Source organism: Lactuca virosa, chromosome 4 (assembly GCF_052849685.1).
Source record: "Lactuca virosa cultivar CGN04683 chromosome 4, Lactuca_virosa_CGN04683_v6, whole genome shotgun sequence".
Lineage (NCBI taxonomy): Eukaryota > Viridiplantae > Streptophyta > Magnoliopsida > Asterales > Asteraceae > Lactuca > Lactuca virosa.
Window position 1 is genome coordinate 253,433,499 of NC_136429.1, and position 17,923 is coordinate 253,451,421.

Sequence of the window (17,923 nt, forward strand, 5' to 3'; positions counted from 1 at the left end):
ATCCAGTTTGTTTTTGAACACCCATCTAGTACCAACAATGGTATAACCTTGCGGCTTCGGGACGAGCTACCATACTTTGTTTCTTTTGAATTCTTCTAGCTCTTCTTGCATTGCGGATATCCAGTCGGGTTCTAGTAATGCTTCTTTGATCGTTCGGGGCTCGACCGAGGACATAAATGCTGCATAGTGACAATGATCAGATAAGTCCTTAGAAGATCGAGTCTGGATACCTGCGGATGGGTTGCCAATGATTTGTCCTGGTGGGTGGTCCTTCGTCCATACGTGTAGACGGGGTTGCAGATAATCAGCAGCTGTGGTAGAGGGAATGTCTTAGATGTCGGAAGACTCTGCGGTTGGAGATAGCAGTTCCCCTGGACTTGAGAACTGCTGAATTATCTTGAACTGGGAAGGTGGGATTAACGTTTTCTTGGGCAGATGGTGCAGGTTCTCCCTGGATTGCAGAAGGGAGTTCCCCTTGACCCTTAGAAGGTTCCCCTGGATTGCGGATGGGAGAGTGATAATTCTTGAGTCTGTTCTTGTGTCAATGTTCTCTATGTTTTCATCATCCGCGTCGGAAGAAACATTGGATGGTAATGATGCTCTGCGGCTGGGAACTTGAGCTTCATTAAGTACTGGAACCTGGATGGTTGTTGCCTGATCCGGAGTAGAGCCTTTCTCAGCAGCTGCGGTAGAGGGAATGTCTTCGATGTCGGAAGACTCTGCGGTTGGAGATAGCAGTTCCCCCTGGACTTGAGAACTGCTGAATTATCTTGAACTGGGAAGGTGGGATTAACGTTTTCTTGGGCAGATGGTGCAGGTTCCCCCTGGATTGCAGAAGGGAGTTCCCCTTGACCCTTTGAAGGTTCCCCCTGGATTGCGGATGGGAGAGTGATAATTCTTGAGTCTGTTCTTGTGTCAATGTTCTCTATGTTTTCATCATCCGAGTCGGAAGAAACGTTGGATGGTAATGATGCTCTGCGGCTGGGAACTTGAGCTTCATTAAGTACTGGAACCTCGATGGTTGTTGCCTGATCCGGAGTAGAGCTTTCCCCCTCAACCGGCGAGGTGGAAGTATTGAGAGATGCTACTCCGGATAGAGATGGACCATATACATCAGCATGCTGCTGTTGAGCTTCATAAGACACAAGAACTTCGTATAGTTTGGCTATTTCTACAGGGTCGAAGAGATCATCATAGTTTACTTCAACTAGGTTTAATGGACCCGAAGAGGCAGGAATATCACTTTCTAGGATTGCTGTGGTTTCAGTCGATGGAGCGGTGTTGCGGATGTGATAGTCATCAAATGTCACATCGAAGCTTTCAATGATTAGCCTTGTACGTCGAATGAGAACCCTGTAAGCAACTTTGTTAGTGGAATAGCCAAGGAAGATGCCTTCATCAGACTTCGGTGCAAACTTGTTAAGATGATCTCCGTTGTTAATCATAAAACATCTACACCCAAAGATGTGAAAGAAGCGGACATTTGGCTTGCGGTTGTTAATGCCCTAATACGGTGTTTTGCTGAGTCGCTTGCATATAATACTTTGATTCTGCACAAAGCATGCGTTGGCCACTGCTTCGGCCCAGAAGTAGAGAGGAAGGTGTGCGAAGTTGAGCATGGATCTGGCTGCTTCTACTAGAGTGCGGTTCCTTCGCTCTACTACCCCATTTTGTTGTGGTGTGTAGGGAGCGGAGAAGTTGTGAGTGATACCCTTTGAAACCAAGAAACTGTTTAGGAGATGATTAGTAAACTCGGTACCATTATCACTTCGGATGCGTCGAACGGGTAGCTTGATCTGGAGTTCTATCTCCTTGATGAAATTGATGAGAATCTGCGGTGTTTCTGACTTTAGTCTGAGAAAGAAGACCCATGTGAAGCGTGTGTAGTCATCTACTATAACCAGCATGTATTTCTTGTGATGGAGACTGGCTACGGTGGATGGACCGTAGAGATCAATGTGCAAGAGCTCCAGTGGTTCAGAAATTGAAGAGTCAATCACCATGGGGTGACTTGCTTCGGATTGCTTTCCACATTCACATGCAGGACAGAGAGTATCATTGCTGAACTTGAGAATAGGGAGTCCTCTGACTAGTTCTCCAGTGACCAAATTGTTGATGTGTCTGAAGTTGAGATGAGCTAGCTTGCGGTGCCATAGCCAGCTGACTTCGGATACTGCTTTGGATAGGAAGCATAACTGTGGTTTGCCTATGACCAGAGAGACATCCAGAGGATACATAGTACCTTCGGATTGGGACTTGATCAGACATGTGTTCCTACACTTGTCATTACATAGCAAAATTGATCATCAAATTCAACTCGATGGCCTGCCTTACATAGTTGGCCAACACTTATGAGATTGTGTTTAAGGCTTTCTACATAAGCAACCTTTTGAATAGAGAAGTTTCCTGTAGTAAGAACACCAGAACCTCGGATTATCCCATTCGCATTGTTGCCGAATGTAACATTTCCACCGTTGCAAATTGGCCTGAAATCCCGAAGGTATTCTAACCTTCCGGTCATGTGCAAGGAGCAGGCACTGTCAATTAACCATTCATCTTCTTGTTCCTCCTTGCACAAGGCCTGAAAATTATATGGTTAGTTTAGGCATCCAAACTATTTTGGAGCCTGGGAAAAATGGTGAATTTCTGAATGGTGCATGAACCGAGGTTGCAGGGGCGGGTTTCGTGTCAATGTTTAATCCTAGTCCTGGGTGTTTGTGAGATTTTGGAGTGTTGTGTCTTTTTGAAAAATTACAAGGTTTCTGAATCCAACTAGATTTGACATGAGATGAACCATTCTGACAGCTACATTGACATTGACATGTTGAAGTTTTGTCTTTTGTTCTGACACCATGTTTGGTCAGCAGTCCAAATGGTGAGTTGGACTTGTGACCGGTCCGAGGTTGGTAATATCTGACAATGGTGCGGTTGGACTTCTGAAAAGTTTGTTTTGGAAAAGGTTTAGCACGTGTAGATCTTTGGGACCTTTTTATTGGTTTTGGTAAAATACCCTTCCACTTGTTAAAGTTCTGATGTGATTTTAAAAGTGTTGGAGTGGGTAAGATACCCTTCCATTTCGGATCATCTGAGGAATAGATTTGAAAGCCATTGCTTCGAAAAGACCTTTCTTTCATTTGGGTTGTGTCAGAAGAGTTTGGAATGACTGATGAAACTGTACATTCCTTTTTGCATGTTTTCTTGATGGGAGAGTTTTTTGAAAAATAGTGTGACAAAACAAATTTTTCTGGACTCTTAGATTTTGGAAATCTGATATGCCTTTTGTTTTTCGAAAAGTTTTGTCTATTTGTGCTCCGAGATCGAATTTCTTCTTTGAAAGCCTTTTTAGCTTAGGTTTTTGGGGAACCGCAGTCAATGGTGTTCAGCTGCGGTTTCCTGGAAACCTTTGAAAATTTATGAAAACGAGGGCTTGAATCATCTATACTTGAAGATTCAGGGATCTGAGAACATTGACCCACTTCAAAGTTTTCTATAGGTAATTCATGATGAATTGGTTAAAGAGTCACAGAGCCTTTATTTGAGAACTGTGGTAAAGATGATTTGACTACCGCAGAGTAAGTCTGTGTTGGGACTTCAGTGGGACTTTTGTAGGACTTCTGTGGCTCAGGACTACAATGAGAGACATTTTGGTCTGAGGGCAGAGATGGGAAGTCTTGCGAGACATCAGGACCCTCAATAACAATTTCTTCATCAACTACAGATGAGGTTTGAGAATTTGGGTAGATTGTGCCACAGATAGGAGTTTGATCACTTGTGTGACCCGAAACCTCAGGCACAATTTCCTCAATGACACAATTATTGCTTAGATTATGAAGTCTATCGAAGTGTGTTCTGATGTCTTCGGGAAATGTCTTGTCATTGACTGGGAAATGAAATTCTCGGTCTGGAGGGACATACAGTCGATCTTTATTAAACCGGGGTGAGGAATCCATTGCGGTAGGATATCCATTTGACCAACCCCAATTGTATGTATTGTCCACGGTTCCATTATTTACCAAATTTTCAATAGCTTCACTCTCATTGAACAATTTTTCTATTAAAAGATTTAAGCATACAATTTCATTCTGAGCTAAATCTCTTTGGTTCAAAGCTATCTCTAGTTGTGTTTTGACTTAACATTCTTGCATCTTTTTCTAACTCTAAGTCATTTTCTAACATATTTATTTTGAGTCTTTTGTTATCCAATCGTCCTCTCACATGGAACATCTCTTGGGACGCAATGTTCTTCTCATCTAAGGATTTGTTATAGTCTGTAAGGACGGCAGCACACGTGTCATTAAGATTATCTATGAAGGGTTGACAGTCATGCATGCTATAGTTAAGAGTTTGAATCATGAGTTTTACCTGTTCGACGATGCTTAGAGTTCCATCCTTTGCCATGTAGCAGTAGTTCTTTTCCAACTTTGTAGACCCATCGTCATCCGCAGTGCCAACATGCAGATTTTGCCCTTTCCTTTGATACTGCTGATGGTTTCTTCTTCATCTCCAGATGACCAAACTTGGTGGTCTCTTTTGACATGGGCTACGTATGCCCTTGCCTTTTCCTTATCTTCCAATTCTTGAGCCATTCTAAGGTAGAATGCTCTGTCTTTTACTACATTATCCTTACAATCTCTTGCAAAATGATTCTCTTTGTTGCATTTGTGACAAATCACAACATCAGTTTTGTCCTCTGAGGGAGTACCGGAGTCAGTGGTTTGAGTAGACTGCGGTGCCTCCTTTGGTTGAGTATTTTGAGATTGCGGTGGTGGATGAGAACTTTTGGGATAACGAGAATGGTTATTCTGCGGGTTGAAGTTACAGTTGAATGGAGGTTTGTTGAACTGCTGATTCTTGCGAAAGGAAGGAGGTGGTAGTCGATTGAACTGTTGGCTAACCAGAGCAATAGCCTTCTGAAATTCTTCTTCATCATCATACTCTGAGTCAGCTTCGTATGACTGCGGAGGAGTGTCATACGAGGGAGAGTAGGATTGATTATGTGGAGCTTGTGCTATGAGAGCAAGTGGTCCTCCGAAGTCAGCACAGTCTTTGAGTACGATGGATTCTTGTGCTTGCAGTTCTCCGTAGAGCTTGTAGAGAGACAAAGAGTGAATTTTTCTATCTCCTTGGACTATCATCTTAGCCGTAGTCCAATGTCTTCCCAAACCATTAAGAAACTGAAGATTTCTTTCATGGTTACTGCGGATGGTGCCTGCATTGGATAACTTCGTGACTATCAAGTTAAACCTTTTGAAGGAATCTTCCAAACTTTCTCCAGTAAGAGCTTTGAAATTGTTGAACTCATTGAGTGCGGTTGTAAGCTTCTTATCTTGTGCTTGTTCTGAGCCTTCGTACAGATTCTTGAGAACTTCCCAGATCTCTTTTGCTGATTTGCAATTTATGATAATATCGAAGTTGTCATGAGAAACTCCACAAGAGATTTCATAAAAAGCAACAACATCATTTTCCATTTTATCGAGATCATCCTTGGTGGGACGGTTCATGACTGGTTCACCTCCTCCTAGTCTGGCTGTAGCGCCGTCAGTTTGGACTGGTGTAAGAACTAGGACATGTGGTCCTTCTTCTACGGATCGCCATACATCTCTACCAAGTCTCCTTAAGTATCTTTCCATTCTCTGAGACCAGTGATGATATTCATTTGCCACCAATATTGGGGCTCGATTAGAACCACCAACACTGTTGGAGACATTCAGAGATAACGATTGTACCATATTTCCTTGTTTTTTTTTGAAAAGTTTTTTTTTAAGAAATGAGCTTCAGTGGTATAGAAGGCCCTTTGAAAATCAGAGTTATGTTTTTTAAAAAGCAACCACTATGGCTCTGATACCAATTGTTGAGAGAAAAACTTTGAGACAGACTTGAACAAACGTTAGAACAAGTATAATTGCGGAATATTTTATCTCGAATGATCTAAAAGCTCAACAATAATACTAATAAGTTAGAGTTAGAAGGTTAGAAAGTCAGTTGCGGAAAAGTAATGAAATGTAAATGACAACAATTGTTATATCAAGTATACACATAAGTTGATTCATAACGAGGAATGCATTCAGACCAAGTTATGAAGTGAGATCAAACTTAGTGATTAAGTCACGAGTGACTTGCTCCGAAGAGAGATTGTATTCAGTTATGTTCTAGTGAATTTTGAGAGTAAGGAGAGATGCGTAATCAGATAGAGAGATAGAAAAGATAGCATCAAAAGTTGTATTGAATAAGTGAGAATGAGCTCCATTTATAGAGTCTCAAGAATTACACTAGATCACGTCTCTAAGAGTAGCCATGCAAGGCATACTGGACAATAGAGAGTATTACAATAAAAGTAGACAAAGTAAAGTAATCTAGTAACTAAGAGTGACTGCGGTTGATAATGACTGCGGGTGAGGCTGCTGATGAAACCTTGACTGCGGATCCTTGTGGGCTGCGGTAGCTGAAGTTCAAGAGGGTCACTTTTCATGATTCAACATTGTGTTTGGTTTTCAAGACAAGAGGATATTTGTTGGTTTTAACCCTAGTACAGAGATCATAAATGGAAGATAACCTAGTAAGACCAATGTCTAGATTGTAGGAATGGTTCACTCACTCAATCCAGTACAAAATCCTCCAAATAATGGGCATTGCTTGGACATAGGAAAGCTTGGTGTCTTGAAAGAAATTAGAAATAATACCCGAAAAAGGATATTTGAAGCCCAAAGAAAAGGGATATTAGGAAGCATACCAAAGAAAGAGAAACGAAATCAGGCTGAATAGAAGGATCAAAGAACCTAAAGATTGCATCAGAGGGAAAAGCTCCATTGGCCTTAAGGGACTGCATGACTCCATCATTGAAAGAACAAACCTCATGATGGGCCAGAAGCCCCTGATCGACAAAGTCGTTCTCTGGAGGAGCGATAACGCTAACGCAAGAATGGACTATCTTCTTGCCCATGATCGGAGAAAGGAAAAGTACAAAAGGAAGGAAAAGGGGAAGAAATTACATGTGAAGGTAGTCGGAGACGTGTTGGGAAAGGTAAAATGAGTTAAGAGGATTACCCTATTTAACCCAATGGCGGAAGAGAGAGGATACAATTTGACTGCGTGATGATTTTAATTTGGGCAGATAAACCCTATGTGCTTAAGGTTTAAAAATCAATATATTTTATCTCTTTCGTTTATTATTTTTAAATTATACCTTTAAATATGGAAAAGTAACCCCGATATTTCACTAGTATAATTTGGGGGAAATTGTTAGGGGAAGGATCCTTGACTCATATTCAGGATCCTCAAATACTTCTGAAGCTTCGGGATCCTTAAACATATCATGGGATCCTGACTACTATCACTAATATTTCTAACACATGTAACGACTATATTTTCTCTATTTATCTCACATGTGCAAAACTTATCAACACAAGACACATTCTCAACAGAGAGTCATCTCAACTAGGCAAAAGACCAGGAATACCAAGTCAAAAAATGTTCATATGTTGATTCTGGAGGATCTCGGAGTTATCGGACTTCTTGTTATTAACATTAGACAATAAATAACACATGTAACCAGCACACTACACATGCATTTGGCTTGTCTACAATACTTGTACTTACTTTTACACATTTATCCCTGTAAATCAACTTTAGATATTAATAAAAACATCAAAGCAGGTCATTACTATCACCTCCCAAGGTTTTATGCCGAAGATCTTATCAAAGATCAAGGGTTTCCTTGTAACTTGTGTCATTTTGATCACCATTTCATAGTTGATTTAGTACGAACATCACAACCTCTCATACAATTTGGTTAAATTCTACTTAGTCAAATTTTGACCAAAAGAAAAGGTCATTGAGGGTCTATTAATTGCCTTGTGCTAACATTAATTCCACTATAAAATGTTTTGCACTTATTTATACACATTCATATCATGTAATGGACAATCATGCAGTAACTCTTTATACAATTTCCATGCCTCAAACAAAGTTTATCAATCTAGTTTTTAAAGTTGTTGATATTTGATTGTAGTCTTACAATCTTAGATGATCAAATATATTGTTGTAAGAATTCTTTCTTCGGTTCTTCCCATGTCATGATTGAATTTGTAGGAAGTGATTTTACCCATTTTTCTCCTTATTTTTAGTGTGATTGGAAAGATTCGAAGCATTATCGCGTCTTTGTTTACTCCAGGAGTATGAAAATAGTTTGTGATTTACAATACCTCTTCAATGTGCTTATGGGCATTCTCCACATCTTTTCCAAAGAATGGTGTTTCTTTTAACAATTTCCATAATTATTCTTTAAACTCGAAATTTGTATTTATCGGAATTGTTGGTCGTACAAGACCTGGACCAACACCATCATGTGTTCGGTTGGCATATTCCTCTAAGGTAAGATCTGGTAAGCTACCCATCTGTTAAAACAAAAATTTAACAAAAGCATAAAAAGAAACAACAACAATATGAATACAATAACTTTATGCAAAATATAATCTTCCAGAAAGGATCCACTAACTAATGGAAAAATAATTCTTAGTTGAATTAAACTATTCCTTAACAATGGCTCCAAAAACTTAATGTGTTATTTATATATTAAAAACTTATCATATTTTAAAACCTAATCTATCAAAACGAAAATAACACTAACATCCATTGAATTCGACCATGAAAGAGTATAGTGATGGTAAATAAGGGTATCAAACTTCCGGGGAACGGGTATGATTCAGTTTCATATTGTTACTATTAACTTAACTAAGAAATTAATGCAAATAGGGGGGGCGTAGGTTCTAATTTAAAAGTTTTAGAATACATAATTCATAATATCAATGCAATAAAACTAATTGAATTCAACAAATAAATTATTAAAACAAGGTTTTAAAAAGATATTATCGTTTGTATTAGAAACCCTTATCTACTATGGTTTATTTCTTTAATAGTGCAATAGATTAAACTTTGTTATTTACCGTGATTCCTAAGTTGATTAGTTTTCTAATTAGATTACCAATCCTTCAATTTAACATATTACTAAATACAGTGATCAATTATATTAATTACCCTAAAATGGTGTTAAGTTTGGAATATGAAAGGCTTGATCATGTATTAAAAATATGGATAAATTCAATTAACCATTCATAGTAGATTACTATGTATATTCTTGCATATTAGAGTTACTAATTTTATTCTTTAACCCTAGGTTTTGTTTAAAACACTAGTCATACAATTTCATAAAATTAATATTATTCAACCATACAAAGAAAGATTGCTTATCAATTTAAGTATACTCAAGAATAAACAATAAAAATAGTAACTTTAAAACATAAGGATTTTTTTTATCAAACATTCATATACTATAAAGAACTGATTTTATCCAAATTCACTGAAATCAAAATATAGTTTTATGGTTTTACTCTAACCAAAAGTAAATGGTTTTTCACCCATAATTAGATCAGATACACAACTGAAAATCATAAAAACTATGCTAGACATAATTAGAATAAAAAAACAAAATGATTCCAAAGCATTTCTTCACTTGATTTCTTCAGATCTTGCTCCAATATCAATCTCCCTTCTTCAGAGGTGAGCCGTTCAGAGGTTTTTTTGTCACAATTCTTTGTATCAAAAACACTCTCCTCTAAAAGGTGAACATATATATGTATTTATAACGTTTCCTTCTTCTAAAAGTTTGCGTCGCTAAATCTTGGTTTTCGCGTCACTAAGTGTTATCTTATCACCTGTTCTCCCAGTTTCAAATAAATAATGGTTATCACTCTATTGTCATATTCGCTCCTGAGAAGATTAGGATCACGACACAAAGCATCTTCACTTCCAAACTTTTGTATCTTCAATCCTTCTACTCTTTTTCCTTATCAAATGTATTCATTTGGTTCGTTTTTATTCAAAGACATTTTGAAAGATACAAAACAAAATATAAGCTATTTAAGTATCGTTTTCTTATTTTTCCTATCAAAATGTGGTTAAAAATACTAAGATAAACCATAAAATATAAGAATAAATATGGAAATATCATATATATATATATATATATATATATATATATATATATATATATATATATATATATATATATCAAGAACACGAGAACAAATTTGGGCCATATATATTTTCTTGGCGCTAATTAGTGCTATCGTGAACCAACACCACACTCCTCCTGAGAATCAATGTAATCACATATGATTCATATATTTAATCACATATGATTCACATAGGTAATAACATATGATTATTCCTATATGTTTATTTATGAATATATGATTATTTGTATATGAATACAGAGGTTGGTGGTAGAGAGGGTAACGGTGGCGTAAGTGGTTATAGTAGAGGTGGAAGTTGTATGGTAAGAGAGGAGGCAGTGGCGGGTGTAAGGGTAGTAATCATTTGTGCTTACATAAAAAAATAATATATGAATGATGATGTTTAGTGGCTTAGATGGTGATGGAGGTGCTGGTAGTGGCGGAGGTTGTAGATGTAACGGCCCAGATTTTCTACTCATACATCTAAGGGAATTATCATATTTTTATCTCCAATGTGGAATAAAATTAAAACACTTTAAATCCTAGGTTTCATCATGGGTGTACAATGAAAATCTATGTATTAAATAACCAAAAAGGGTTATACAGAGAATAAATTACTCCTAATCTAGGTCCTTGTGCTCCAGTCTTCTCACGTGCCATAGATGCTACCTAAACCTACAAAACATGAAACATATCTACAACTTCAGAACACATGTCTGGAGACTTTTATTCTAATATGTTTTCTTGTTTCATCTACTCTTTCTTTCTTTTCTCTTCTTTCTCTTAGTGTGCAATATAATATCTTTCTCCAACAGCATACACAACTATTCTTTCTTCTTTCATGTGTCTCTTCTAATCTTCTTCTCATCTTTACTTTCTACTCTTTATTTATCTCATCTCATGTTCCTATGTTCTTTCTATACTCTACGCTTCTTCTGTACTCTTTTGTTTTCATTACATACTCTTTTTAGCCTCTTTACAGGCTCTTCTAATAATCTACACATATTCTTTATTATCCTCTTCTTAGGTTCTTCTCATACTATATACACACTCTGTATACTCTTTCTTTATCTCTTTGACACTCTTCTCCTTTTACATCTCTTTACTTTCCCATACACTGTATGTTCTGCTCATGATGTATGCATGCTCTTCTCATAGTCTTACTCTGCTATTGATACATCTTTTACTCTTAGCATGCTTGTCTCCTGCTCTTCTATCTTTCTATTCTTAACTCTAATGCCTCAACATTATGTTCTAATATAGACCCAACAGTCCCATCTCCTACTCTAAACTCATCTATCTTTTAAGGGATACAACCTCCCATTACATCGCTGAGTAAGCTCATCCAGACTTACTCTCATTTCTTATGATCTCTCATGGATCCTTAATCTTTGTTCTTCTCTTGGATCCCTCACGGATTCCTTAGTTTTAATCTGTCATGAATTACATCTAAGTTCTTAAAAGAACTCTCTTGCCATGTTCACTTCATGAAACATTTTCTCTATTTTCTCTAACCATACTCAATCTTTATTCCTACAAAAATAATTTATCTATATCTCCAAAGGGATTATCATCTCTTTCCCTACAGGGACATAATCTCATTCCTAATGGAATCATACTCATATTCCCATAGGAATCTATGTCTTATTCTTGAAGGAATCATACTCTTTTTCCCATAGCAAATCATACTCTCTATTACCGAAGGAATCATACTCTTTATTCCCAAAGGAATGATACTCTCTATTCCCGAAGGAGTCATACTCTTTATTCTTGAAGGAGTTATACTCTTTTATAACTCTTTTATGTAACTAATCACATAATTCTTGTCCCATGAACAATTTATCTCTTAATATCATCAAGAGATCTTCTACTACTCATCTAGTACTTAACTCATGAAGTACTTAATCTCTATCTATGTCTATCAACATATAGGTATTCTACACAATACCAATAATGTCTAGTCATACATACAAACTCTTATGATTATATTTCATACAATCATATCTTATATTTCTTTCCTCATCTCTTAGGTATTTGACAAATACCCTTCTCTTCTACCATACATACTCTATGTATGCATATATGCTTTGCTACTTGTTTCAAACATATGCCTCATACATACTCTAAATATATGTACATGCTCTGATACATGTTATTACACGTATAAATCAACATCTAATCACTTGGGGATAGTCACTTAGTGCCCCAAGATCCAACATACATGGATATATATATATATATATATATATATATATATATATATATATATATATATATATATATATATATATATATAAAATCTAAGAAGAAAGAAAGTAAGAATTATAACTTACCTTGTTAGTTAGTGAAGACTAACTACTCTTGTATTCATTCTTCCATTGATGCATTATTGATCCATCTTCTTGCTCATAGGGCTTTTTGTACATCTATAGAAGTTCTTAATACTTGTCGTAGCCTATTAAGACCTTAACTACTCTTATGGTTAAAATGACCAATTAATGGATTAATATTCTAACTTCACATTTTTTACCACTTATTCTATTCCAACCAATGAATTAAGCATCCTATACTACTTAATTAATTATAATCTACATCTAATGTATCAATACCTCAACAGCATCGTATACAATCTATAGGTTGATTAATTCAATCAACTCAACGAAACTACACATTTCACCAAAAGTGGAGAAAATATACCTTAGTGTGGAGAAGATGACAATCCTAACAATCCACCATCTCTAACTTCTATTTCCTACATTTGAACACCAAAATCACCAACATTGAGCTCCGAATCAATTTCTCCTATGAAATTATCAAAATGAGCTCTAACAAGTTTAAAGCCTATGTTCTGATTGCTTGACCACGTTGTGGTGAAGGCTTCACCATGCCATGGTGGCTCAAATAACCCTATAGTCATCTCTTCTCCATGTCGTGGCGACCATTCTTCCATAGCAACAAAAGTTTCCCACCGTGTTGTGGTGTCCATATACCACGCCGTGCTGCAAAGTACGTTCCCTACCACTTACGAAGAAGGACTTCGTCTGAATCCTCGCCACTTCTCACTATGCCGTGGTGAGCTATCCACCACATTGTGGTGGTTGGGCATCAATAAACTACATTGCTGATTATATTCCTGCTTTGGGGACAACTTTTCCTCCAACTTCTAACGCGCATAACTTCTTCGTTTCTAACATGTTTTCAATGATCTTTATATCCACACGAAAGTAGGAACAAACTCTAAAACTCTGTTAAGTCATTTCTCATCGACTTAATATGAGCCTCAATATATTAAGTCACAAGTGTCACCCAAAAAGCATAATAACACCCATTTTACCCTTTTCCCTAAATGCATATTCTCATGTATTCTTTCTCTTTAACTTACTCGTCTAATCTCATTTTAGTGACTTAAACTTATCTTTGCTATTTTCATGATGTCACAAATTCATAATCTCAAGAAATTCTCATTAATGTTTATTTTCCCTTTTGGTTTATAGTTGACTAAAAGTCAACTCTCTTTAAATTTTAGGTTCTTACAATCTACCCTCCATAAAGAGATTTCATCCTAGAGATATTTTATTACTATCTTGGTTATTTTCTCACTTAATGACCCAATTCTAAGGTTATAATTTTCTTTAACCTCATAACCTGAAATAACATTCTACTTTTCATTTCTTTACATTTTCAATGCAATGGCCAAATTCTCTTCATCTATCTACTCACAATGGTTGTTAAGGGACATCTACTACTCTATGTACTCTTATGCAATCACATTGCATACGTAACATTATTTCTCATATATTTGCCTACTTTTCATAACCATGTTCATAAACTTACCTCTTTCATTCTTTTTCTCATAAGTTTACCAATACACTTCTTAACCATCTACTATTAGGTAAGTTACCATTCCCCACGTGCTTCCACTCATCTATTCTCACTCTACAATAGGTGGCTACCCACCATTTTTCTAACTCTTTTCTACATTATTAGTGAACGATTACATCTAATTACTTCACTCTCATTCTAAAGTTTTGTATTTAACTACAACATTTTTTGCTCATAAATCTCTTAGTGCTCGTGTACTAACTTTCACATAGATCTCTCTATACTCCCGAGACTACGCATCTCAATCTAAACATGTCAATCTCTTCTAGGTATGATGTTAATCTTTCTCATTCCACCACTCGATCCTCAAGTGGCTGAATGGTTCAACTGAATCACCATAAGTGCAATGTGTTTGCTACGCCCATACACTACATACATACTATACTTTCTTAGTTTCAATATCACCATTCCATTCCATGACTTACATGTATTCTATCTCTTACATGGTATTACCATGCTATCACTTCTCTTCTCAAACCACTTGATCCTTAGGAAACTTAATGGCTCCATTGAACCATAATATGTACCATGTGTTTGCAGCGCCCGTACACTACATGTACATCATTCTTATCTTGTTTTAAGATTACCACTTCGTCACCTGATTCTCAACTAGTCTGTCTATTTTCTCTTAACCCATATTTTCAAACATGAAAATTTTTCTTGGGTATTCATTTTCTTTTAGTCCTCAGTAGCTCATAAGCTACCTGATGTGACTTTCTCAATTCTTCTTACCTACTCTATCCTTGATACATCTATTATATGTATTTTCACATACTTACCAATATGTTACATTGGGAAGTCATATATGCTCAATGTTTTTAGCTTCTCATATTTATATAACACTTAGTCGTCATATTCTCTAGTGGGATTATATACCTAGCCTTAGACTCTTTTCATGAGTAGACTATCTTCCTACTTCTCTATACTAATTATTACTCTCTTTCTAATTGTTTCTTATTACACATAAGGTCTGATCTTTCCTCTTTCTCTAACACTTACTCATAAAAGAATTGTTACATAGCATACACATATCTACAGAACTTCACGAGTCATTCTCTCATCACCTTAGGAGTTACACCTCCTCCTCTTCCTCTCTTGTGGATGTCATGCCAAAGTGTCCTCTTAGTCTGCATACTCTACGTATTACTTCCTCGGAAGTCTCGACACATCTTCTCATGTTCCTTAGATCTTAACAGATCAACATTGGAACATCTCTACTATCTATCTATTTCTCTTAAGAGTCCATCATGAAACTTGTTGCATCACTTTCTCTTCATCTAAGTATATATCCCCTTTCTATTCTAATCTATCTTTGGTCATTGATATCACTATACCATCAAAGACCTGGTGCAAGCTCTACTTTATTTATCTCATATAGTTTCTATTTAACAATGGATTTTATCTTCTCTTTATGGCTACTTGCTTGCAATCAATGCCAATCGACTCTTGTACTCATCAATACACTTCTTTAATGCTTTTTCTCTTTGTCTCTTTGTCTTTTGACTCTTTTCTTGAGGGTCATTTTAATATAGACTCTTTTCATCTTTCTTTTCTTTCTCTGGGCCTACCAGTTCTCTTACTCTTTTATGCTATTTTGTCCCCTTTCTTTCCACTCTTTCTCTGCATTTTATCTCTATCTATTTTGTCCTTCTTTTCTGTCCCCATTATTTAATCTTCACCATCTCTTTTTTAGGATACATACTCCATATGTTGTCCATCTATTAGGACACATCATCTATAACACATCTTTCTTTCATGATACCGTAGTATCATTCTTTCTACATACTCTTGGCATTTCTTTAACTAGAGATCATATTCTTGTGTCATTTCACAAATTGACCATTCTTTCTTTCTTCTCAATATACCAGACCCAAACCCTCTTTGGTCGTCAATCTACTAAACTCATACTCTTGAGTTCTTTATCTGCACATATCTAGAACCGTGTACTTAATCTCAAAGCATGGTTTATCACAAAACTAGCTCGTAATCTCTGGTTCTCTTTCATCTTCCATAATTTAAGTCTAGGAATGGACATACCAAAACTAATTCACTTAAACTATGGTTGTACTATCAACTGTAACGACCCGAATATTCTACTCATACATCTAAGAGAATTATTAGAGTTTTATCTACTATGCGGAATAAAATTAAAACATTTTAAATCCCAGGTTTAATCACATGTGTACAATAAAAATCTATCTATTAAATAAGCAACAAGGAATATACAAAAAATAAATCACTCCTAATCTAGGTCCTTGTGCTCCATTCTTCTCACGTAACACGGCTGCTTCATGAACCTGAAAACATGAAACATATCTACTGTTGGGTTTTGAGCATTCTAACACTCCTATGGTGTACATGCAACCCTATAAACCTTGGATCTATATTTTCTCTATTATACATGTAAATAAGAACTTTCCAAGGCTTTAATCCTAACTAGCATACTATGAGGCAACTATACTACAAAGACTAGTTAGATGACATACCTTTTTGGTGTATGTTGATATCTTCAAGCTTTAAGAGCTTAGCCCCAATAGTGTGGAAGCCTCAAGTGGAATCACAAATCACCAAAACACCTTGGAAGACTTTGAGAATAAGAATACTTTGGTTCTCTCTAGTGAAATCGGCTAGCCCTCTTAGTGTACCCACACTAGTGCCCATTTCACCAACCAAGGACATTTTATATAGTGTGGAGACTAGGGTTAAACCCATGACCTTTCATTTCATATGATCCATGGGTTACACACTCCATGGACTATCCATGAAAGCTTAGCCCAAGCTAAATGAACTTGGCCCATTCCATATATGTAAGAGTCCATATTTAATTAGTTCATTTTGATCACTTAATTAATCCTAAATTAAGTCTTGATCAATACTAATTAAATAATATGATTCCATATTAATATATTAGAACTTATAATATATTAATATAAATCATAAATATACTATTCTCAAAAGACTATCCATATAAATTGTGTCGGTGAAGTGCAACCCAAATGGACCATGCCGGGTCGGGTCAAGTACATACCAAATATAGTTATGGACTTAGACATTAATCCAACAGTCTCCCACTTGGGTAAGTCTAAAACTATTATTGAGTATGACTTCAAAACGTAACTAGCAATCGTAGCTCTTAAAGCCGCTATCGAACTCTGACCTTGTGAATGACTTGTCCATTAGATAAGGGATCATATATTCCTCCATTCTAGATATCATATGGACTGAGACATGGATTATAATCATTCTCTCTGTCCATTTGTTGTTTCCCGATTTCCGATTTATGACGACTGACTGATTGAACAAATCAAATCAGTCCTGGCTTGGCCAAGCACTCATTTGTCATCATTAAATCATCGAGGGGCCCATAGATATCGCTTTTATCCCGAAGGTAAAAGGAATGGATAAACTTCGACTCATATGGCTTGTTCTGCTACTTGTTGAATCATACACAAAGGCACGTTTTATAACATCGAGTTACCAATGCGTTTTAGTGCAATCAATGTACTATCAACTCATAGTAACAACTCATATCTCTAGGTTTGAAAAATATAAGATATTATCGTCTCATGATCACTCGTGATAAAATCCATGAAGTGATTCAAATGAGTGCGGGTTGAATCCAATACTCAGAACTTATGAGCACTCATGAGAGTTGTAGCACAACTTTGTCCACCAACTTGGACCTCTACAAGCCAACCCATGACAGTCTTGATTCATATCTACTTCCAACATATGACCGACTGTGGATGGTTTGAATAACTTAGTCATTCCGAAAGAATAACCTAGTTATTATGGAAGTCAAAACATGCAAAGTAAAACACAAGAATAAATGAATCAAATATGGTATCAAACCCTATGAATATAAATAAACACTTTTATTTATCACCATACTGATTACTCATTATTCATTGTTTCGGTTTTATCAACTTTATACTTGAATTAAAAAACACTAGTTGTCCCATGCTCCAAGCATGTACACTATGTTTTTCTTAAATAATAGCTTTGCCATACACCAAGTATGCACTCTATGT